This window comes from Rhyacophila brunnea, unplaced genomic scaffold (assembly GCF_057557595.1).
Source record: "Rhyacophila brunnea isolate RB1 unplaced genomic scaffold, BYU_Rbru_1.0 scaffold_177, whole genome shotgun sequence".
Taxonomy (NCBI): domain Eukaryota; kingdom Metazoa; phylum Arthropoda; class Insecta; order Trichoptera; family Rhyacophilidae; genus Rhyacophila; species Rhyacophila brunnea.
In genome coordinates, this window is record NW_028232834.1 from 116,740 (window position 1) to 125,672 (window position 8,933).

The 8,933-nt window shown below is 26.1% G+C and overlaps 1 non-coding gene across 1 annotated transcript; it reads left to right on the top strand.

Annotated features, from left to right (window-relative positions):
- Window positions 1–6,727: 6,727 nt before the first annotated feature.
- Window positions 6,728–6,798, top strand: TRNAQ-UUG (transfer RNA glutamine (anticodon UUG)). Its single transcript has one exon. It is a non-coding gene; the product is annotated as a tRNA-Gln (tRNA).
- Window positions 6,799–8,933: the final 2,135 nt, after the last annotated feature.

The following is an 8,933-nucleotide window of genomic DNA, read 5'->3' on the forward strand; positions in this document are numbered from 1 at the left end:
GTAAGAAATCTATTAAAAAGATTTTGTACTTGCACCAAACTGTATTTTATAGATAAAAAAAGAGGATATTACGATATATTTTGTGTTTGGGCCATATCGAACTTGCTACTAATTGCATGTCTCATAAAAATTACAAAACTTCGAAATACATTAGATAACCATATAATTCGTAGATAATTATTATTGATATAGTAAAGGGATCTTATTATCTTTGTTTATTTACTTAAGAATATCATTAGCATATAAGTATATTTTCGATTTTGTGAATATAATAAATGTTTCATTCAATATTTTATTTTTGAATTTTTGCATCAATCGACTAAAATTGTGAAGTATAAGAAAATATATCACATATGTATACAAAAAACTGGATTAATAGCTACACAAGATCTTAAAAAATTTAATATTTTTAATCACGATATATAATGTACTGATTTTCAGAAATCAAAGCATATTATATTCTGTTGTTATTTTATTTTATACCTTACTGGTTAAAAAAGTTCAGGTTGATAAAATATTAATTTCAATTTAAGGCTAAAAAATTATAAAAAGAGTTCACATATTATTTTATTCTAATTAATAAAAATTTGGTGAAAATCATCTTACTAGCTCCATTAAATCATATCAAAGAGTATATAAATGTTAACTATAAAATACACACAATCTTAATGTGAAATTTTATACTTTTTTTTACCTTTTTTATTCTTAACGCTTTAAGAAATTATTTATTTGGCCAATGAATTCTTATTTTGCATTTAAATGCCCTCTTTTCGCTCAAATGAATTTTTAAATGTGAGTTTAATCAGCATACAGGTACCATAAAAGAGAGGGCTTTGTATTTTGGTAAGAATATATTGAATTAGTTAAGTTCCGAACCAGTAATTAAAATAGACGTAAAATTGTCACTAAAAAGAGTTAAAGTACAATTATTCATTCGAATGCATGTTTGTTTATATTTTTAAGGGCGAGGACTGTTCGATATTTGAATAATTATAACGTGATAGACAAATTCCTGGTTACTATTTTCTTGTGAATCTTTTTTGAAGGTCCTAATAGCATCAAGAAAATATAATGTTTTAATATTATATTTCTAATATAAAAGGTCACTTTGTGCCAGATATTTATATGGAAATGTCTGAATACCGTCTATGAAAATCAACAGTGCAGAGTTTCAATCGCTTTAGACAATTTTAAGTAATATGCATATTTATTCAGCATAAAACTGTTTTTATTTGTATTTAAAATGATGCGCTAATACTGTAGAAAAAGAATATTTTATTCACTGATTTGATAGAACTATAACTGTTCATAACAAAATAATCAGCAAATATCTAGGTTAATTGTATGTAAGGTAGTTTATTTATAGTTAACTATTTATATTGTAAAATCTTTCGATTGCACAACTACACTTTGGGGTTTTTTAGCTACTATACACCACATTCGTATTTATTTGTCTGTTTTTCACTTCGCTGTTCATTTATATAAACGTGGCTTAGAGGTGATTGCGTAAATTTTAATTTGTTATAACTTTTATTGCAAAATTTTCTATATACTCACCAAAAGGAACCATATCATGACAATCATGGATATTAAAAACCTTGAACTAATAAATTTTATATGGTGCATCCAAGAAAGTTTTTGGTTTAATAGAAAATGAATTATTTGTTTAATTGTGGAAAGTTTGTTATATATTATAAATTAGATGCATAGATGAAGAAAAAAAAAACTACATTTACATTTAATCTTTTATCAATAAAATACATACCAGATATATATTTGATGTGCTTTTTTGCATTTATATGAATTTTAGTGGTGAAGTGTATAATAATTTCAGTAGATTACGGAGCATCCACACTACTTGATTCAATAAATTCACAGTATCACAATAATAAATTTATTTAGCGCTTTATTGTGATAAAATTTATTTAATTTATTGCTTTGGCTTTTCGAAATAATATTTATATTACTGGATTCAAAAAAACATCGCTTTTATTTCAACTAATAATTGTTCGTCTCCAATAATTTTTCCGAATTTCTACAAAATAATTTGCGCTGAATGGTTTTCTAATTCTAGATTCTAAATTTTCTTCCCGAGTTTGGACGCGAAAGAATATGTGATATTTCAATCGGATATTGTTTTTTACGGACTTAAATTTGATTTTTCCCTATTTAAATTTGTTCAACTATTGAAACTTTATGTTTTATTTATGGGTTGAGTTTCTTTTTATCAATTACATCTATTAAGATGTAGTCAGCCCATTGGGAATATTGCACAGCTGCTTGATTCATCTTTTGACACCTTCCCCTGATTTTTTTCCATCCATTACTCTTTTTCTTTCAAATGAGATGAGTACAAGTGTCTTGCAGAGTGTGAGAGCTTGAATGTATTATTCTACTTAGTCCGGGATTTTTAACTCCTTAATATATTTTTTACGTTTGTTCAACTAAAACATTCATTTGGTAAATAAGCAGATTTAATAAATATTTATTATATTCACACTATATGTAAAAATTTATATGTACACAGTCCCCTTTCAAAAAAAATTATTTCAATCCTATTGCTTGTGAATATGCTTCAGTTGGCACCTCGAATTCTAAATATATAATCATCAAGTTTGTATTTATTGCTTTTTATCATATATTATAATATATTTTTCCCATCTAAATGACCTATATGATATAGTCTTCTCCATGGTACTATTAACTTTTGGTTAAATGTCATGTAAATTTTACTAAGAAATAACACTGTTTTATAAATAAAAATCCATCATCCAAACCATATCATTCTATTGATCTTAATTTTATCATAGCTGATAAATCACTTTCTTTTTCTAATATATATTTTTGAATTCCACAGATATAAAGCTTCCGAGTATGTGGATATAGGCATATGAAAAACCTTGGTTTATTATAAAGAAACTAGATAATTGCATAAATTTTCAAATTGATAGTTTCGAATCATTCTTTTTTTATAAAACAAATGGATTTTTGTTACAAATCTCTAAATTATTATTAGACTATTTTTCATCGCAGATCTAACACAATTTTTTTTGGTGATCTGATTTAATTTTTTCGAAATTCCAATTGTAATAAATTTAAATAAGTCTTAAAAACACCCCAAATTATAAAAGTACATAGAATATTTAAAATTGTGGAGTTTCTTAAAGGCTAATAGATCCCGAAAAAGGTTCGAGACTTTGAGTCAATTAGTTTTAATTTGATATAAAGATACAAACTCAACGTCGTCAAACATGTAACATATACAAAATCTTTATTACTACAACTTTAATGTTTTTTATTCTAAGTCTGTAAAAATGCTTTCTAGATCCGTAAACTCTACTATAGAGTAAGGAATATATAAAATAATATATAGCCGTAAATAAAGGATAAAAAATATTTTTATCGTTTTTAAGGGATTTTGAAATTTTATTATTTAGATATAAAATATGAATTTATTATTGGTAGAATTGAAATTTTATGCACAAAAATAATAAACAATACAAGATAACGAATAAACAGTAATTTTATATTATTTGCAAAAATATCTGGCTATATATTCTTGATTTGTATGAAAATAATTTTAACTTGACTAGATTTATTACTGATGACTTAAGACAAGTATTCTTTATAAAAATGAATAATTTTAGAGGCTAAAATCGAGATAATTTTATATTTTCCTATTATAAATGAGTTTTGTCGCACTATAAATAAATTGAATCGACCCTATCTTCAAAGTATTATAATCAACGCTATCTTCAAAATACTGGAATAGGCGGTATCTTCATAATATTGGAATATACCTATCTTTAAAATATTATAATCAACGCTATCTTTAAATATTGGAATAGGCGGTATCTTCATAATATTGGAATATACCCTATCTTTAATACTGGAATATAGTCTATCTTTTAAATACTGGAATCAACCCCATCTTCAAAGTATTATGATCAACCCTATCTTCAAAATACTAGAATATACCCTATCTTCAAAATACTAAAATATACCCTATCTTTAAAGTATTGGAATGGGTGGTGCCTTTTTAAGAGAAGCATTTATAATAGTTTAATTGGATAAACATGCGGTGCAAAAAGTGATAAATACAAAAACTGATATTCTTTGTTTAAGAGTGTCTATATCATAATTTTGTGTTGATTAGCAATCATAATATTTTTTTTATTTTGTAAAATAAATTAATATAAACCAGACCATATTTATTAATTTAAAAATAAAACACAAATTCATAAAAAAAAATTAACTTAATTTGTAAACAGCAATTTATCGCACCTTTAAATTCTACTGAATTTTCTATAATAGTCGGTGTGTAGATTTATAAAAAGATACGCTATGCAATTCAAGCATTTTTAGTGCATGATTATTTTTTTCATTTCAATGAAAATACTATATGTGGCTTCAAAATTCTTGGTATTTTCTACTTAAATATGGTATAATATGATATCAATGATGCTTGTAAATGGTAATGAAATCCTTAATTCTTAAATTAACCCTTATTAATTTTGAATTTAAAACATCGAAATATTTAATAAGAATTATATTTATACATGTTTATAAATCAAAAAAAGATATAAAAAAATATTCATGATCATAATAAAGCAAAATTCTTATATTATTTCTGTAATCTGGAGTATATGGGTTATATGTGGTGTAATACTAATTCAAAGGTGTAATATATTTCTTGACTTTCGTTTATAATTTTATTAGATTAGAATATTATTCATTTTTTGTCTACAATTTATACTTGTAAAAAAATACCGCAACTGTGCTCTACACATGGGTGTAAATTGTTAATATATTGTGGAAGTATGTTTTATAAATATAATAATGCGCTCTTGCATAGAAGCACCTATTTTGGATACATTTTTACATTTTTATTTATATAATTTAATCTTAAAAACATTTAATATACATATATGTTTTGGAATTGTGTCTTTTCAGGTCAATTTTTCCTGCTTTTGACCACTTTTGCAAATGTTCGTTTCGTATAAGCAAATTTAGTTTGGATAAAAGTAATGCTATTTTGATGTTTGAACAATTATATGTCATTTAGTACTGTCAAAAAACATATATCGAAATTTTCGACGCTATTTAAGACCAATAGTTGCTTAAATGAATTTATAAAACAATAATGTATTTCTTTTACAAATTATGCAAAGTTTTTTATAATAGAATCCTTTAATGATTTTTTTCATTTCAAAAATTATATATATTGTTTTGAATAGATCTCATGGATTTGATTTTTTTAAAATATATGAATACATATGTTTTTATAATTACAAATATTTACTTTTTAAAATAATAAAAATGCTATAATAACCGTATTTAGAAAAAATTTCTAATGGGGGTTAAATGAATTATTATGCACATCTTTATGCCTAATTTATCATGGTCTGAATACATCTATTGCATGCAAAAAACGGGTTTTCAAAGAATGTCAAATCAGGGCTCTTTTTGCTACATTTGATATTTAAATCTTTTGTTGGGTTTTCCGTGTTTATTGAAGATACATAAAATTTTTTATCGATTATGAAACATTAATTTCAAAGCCTTTTTTATTAGAGAAAGAAAATCACATTTAACATCATTTATAACGCTTTAGCCAATTCGGTTTTCTTAATACTACAACTAGAGACACTATTTTTTCAATAACTAAAAAAATTTGTTTTTCTGATTGCTATAACAATTGAAATTTAAATTACGGAATGTGACTTTAATTTATCACATGCGAGCTTTTTCTAAATTTTTTAAATTAAAAGTAGAGGTTAAAGAAATAATACATTTCACATAAATTGTATGTATTTGTCTTTTATGCACTATTATTGTTTTATTAGCTGGATTCATTCATTTTATTCGGGGTTTAATATACATATAAGGGCGAATCTATATTGATTTATATAATTAGTGTGCTAAATATTTTCACTTTTCTGTTTATTGTATAGTAAGCAGGTTATTTTTTGAAAGCTTAAATTTAATCTTTCATTTGTTATCTTTTATTACAGTCCTGATATAAAGAGAAACAGTCTTATAAAGTTACTAGAAACGCAAGAAAACTTATTCTATTGGAGAAGAATTATTTGACGGTTACATATGGGGTAATAGTGAATTTACAAAAATAGATTTAACTTTATCTAAAACACGGGTTTTAAAATATATAAATGTTTCAAATTAGCTTACTTCTGATTTATTTTATAGCTAGAAGAACCTTACATACAAAATCTGAATTAGATTAGTAATCATTATATTATAAAACTTTATATATTAATTTTTCATTATGGTCTAAACAGATTGAATTGAATAAATGAAACTTATCCCATAAATAAAAAATATTTTTAACAGGTTAGGGAAATTTTTGTGGTATACTCAATATGTTTTTTTTTTCAAATTTAACCTGATTCGTTTACCACATGTGTATGCTATCTATCCCTTTGGTATTTACTTTAATGAATTCAATATTTTAGTTATTTTGGGTTAAGTTTCTTTTTATCAATTTAGACGTGTTCAGCCCATTACGAAGGAATATTACAAAACTCCTTGATACACTTTTCCCTGATCCATCTTCATCAAATGCTCTTCTCCTCTCATTTGAGAGGAGTTCAAGTATCTTGCGAAGTGTGTTGAATTCATATTGTCATTATATAAAAAATGCATCCTTTTAGATAAAGTCACTCTGATTTTGTATCGTATTTTTATATTATAATACTCCCGAAGTCATGGTTTCATGGTGTAGTGGTATCACTCAGGACTTTGACTCCTGCGACCCGAGTTCAAACCTCGGTGAAACCTGTTTTTTCGCATTAACATTAATTCGTATCACATACTCTGATCAGAGATGAAAATTTTGCCCAATTCCCTTATTATTTTGTGGTTCAATAATAAAAATTATTGTATTGACATACGAACTAATAAGTTTTGAGAAAAGAAGGGTTATCGATGAGGATATAGCAAAGGAAGAGATAATAAAAAGTATTGATGAATTTTGGTCCAAGGATTGTGTAACACGATCTGTTTGAAAAATATAAAAGTCAAATAAGAAATTAATACATAAATAAAATAATATTGGCATACCAAATTTCGAGATGAAACCAAAAATTACTAATCAAGAATTAAATTCGCCCATCAAAAGTATCAAATGACAAAAAAAGAAAGTGAAAGCGAGAGCGATGGAATCAGTATAGTATCGATAAAAAATGAAAATACAGAAAATGAAAGTGATAATTTTATGATAAAAGTAGTTCGGGAAGAGTTCAAACCAAAAACTGTAAAATCCAAAGCTAAAATATTACCGAATTCTGATACTCTGAGCAATCTTGAGAATATTTCTAGCAAGAGAAAATCGATCTTAGGAAATTTCATGTATAGAAATTCTTTAAGTAGCCATGATTATAATGGAAATACTGGTTCTTCTAGCTATGCCAGTGTGTATCCATATCCAAAACGAATAGCGCCGCCTCCAAAGATCAAATCACCAATTTCAAATATAAAGAAACCAGAACCAATTAATAAACCACTTAATATTGTTACAAAAGCATCACAAAATAATAACGAAAACAATAGCAAAGGTGAAAATAGCACCGCTAAAAATACATTACCCAAAAATACTAAAGCTGATAAGATTGCAAACAATTCGATTTCAATAAAAATTATGGATAATGGTAAAATAATAACGTTTAACCAAGCCGAAACAGAAACATTTGAAAAACTATACACACATTTATTTAAGAACGATCCAAAATGTAAATTGAAATACCGAAACATGAATATTAGCAAATACAGCACATTAAAATCAACTACCTATTTAAAAGACAATTCAAACGGTTGTAAATTTCATTTTCAAACTGTTGGTCGATCCGAACCTTCAAAAACAGCAGAAATAGAAACTAAATCAAATTTGAATAAAAATACTATTGGCGTTAAAGTTAATTGTTCAGCAACTAAAAGTATTGTTGTTGAGCTGGAAAAAAATGATAAGATTCGTAAAATTGTAGAATTGGCAAATGAACAGATTAATAATGCGAAGTATACAGGTGTTATTTTTAATGGAGCTTTTATACATTTGGATGACGAAGTCGAAAATATTTGTGATGAATTGGATGTTGTTGATGTTGTGTAGATAAATATCTATTTTAGTTCTTCCCAGAGTTATCATATAGTATTTTTACATTTAACTATTTTTAAATTTTAATAAACTCCAGAATTTTTTATTTAATGTTGATCGTCCTTTTTATTACTGGTTAATTTTGGCATTAATATAAGATTCCTTTTTAATGCATAAAATGATCGATTACCTTTAGACACGTCATATCTATACTCATGAATCTTAATTGAAATATATTTTATAATAACTGTTTTTCATACCTTTATATTAAGAAGTTCGGAATACCAACCGAAGCGGAAACTTGCACACAAACAATAGTATTACGGAAGAAACCCAAACCAATAAGTTCTGAAATAAGATGGGGCATTGAAGAAGAGTTTCAAGATGATCAAGGGGAAAGAAGGATGTATCAAATCTTTCTAAAGAAAAAATCCAAAGTTTTTTGAAGAAATTTGACGTCTAATAATTATTTTGACCCGTAAATAAATTTGAATGCTTTAATAATACTAATTTTTTATTTTAATTATAATTTTTATATTATGATTTAGAGGGCGTGTTATGGTTGAGTGGTTTACAAGTCGGACCCCAGTGAGGGGTCGCGGGCTCCACTTCCACCCACCCCACCAATTTCAAAAAAGATTTACTCTAAAGAAAATTACTCAAGGGGGCGGCCAGTGAACAATAAAAGATAAACTATAACGCATTGCACGCAATGAAAACTAGTAGTTTGCTTGTAAGCCGTTGAACTGTGCCACCAGTATGGAAAAAGATCCCACACCGTTCAGCAAGGATATAGGTAAGTGTAGTTGTAGCTTGTAACTCT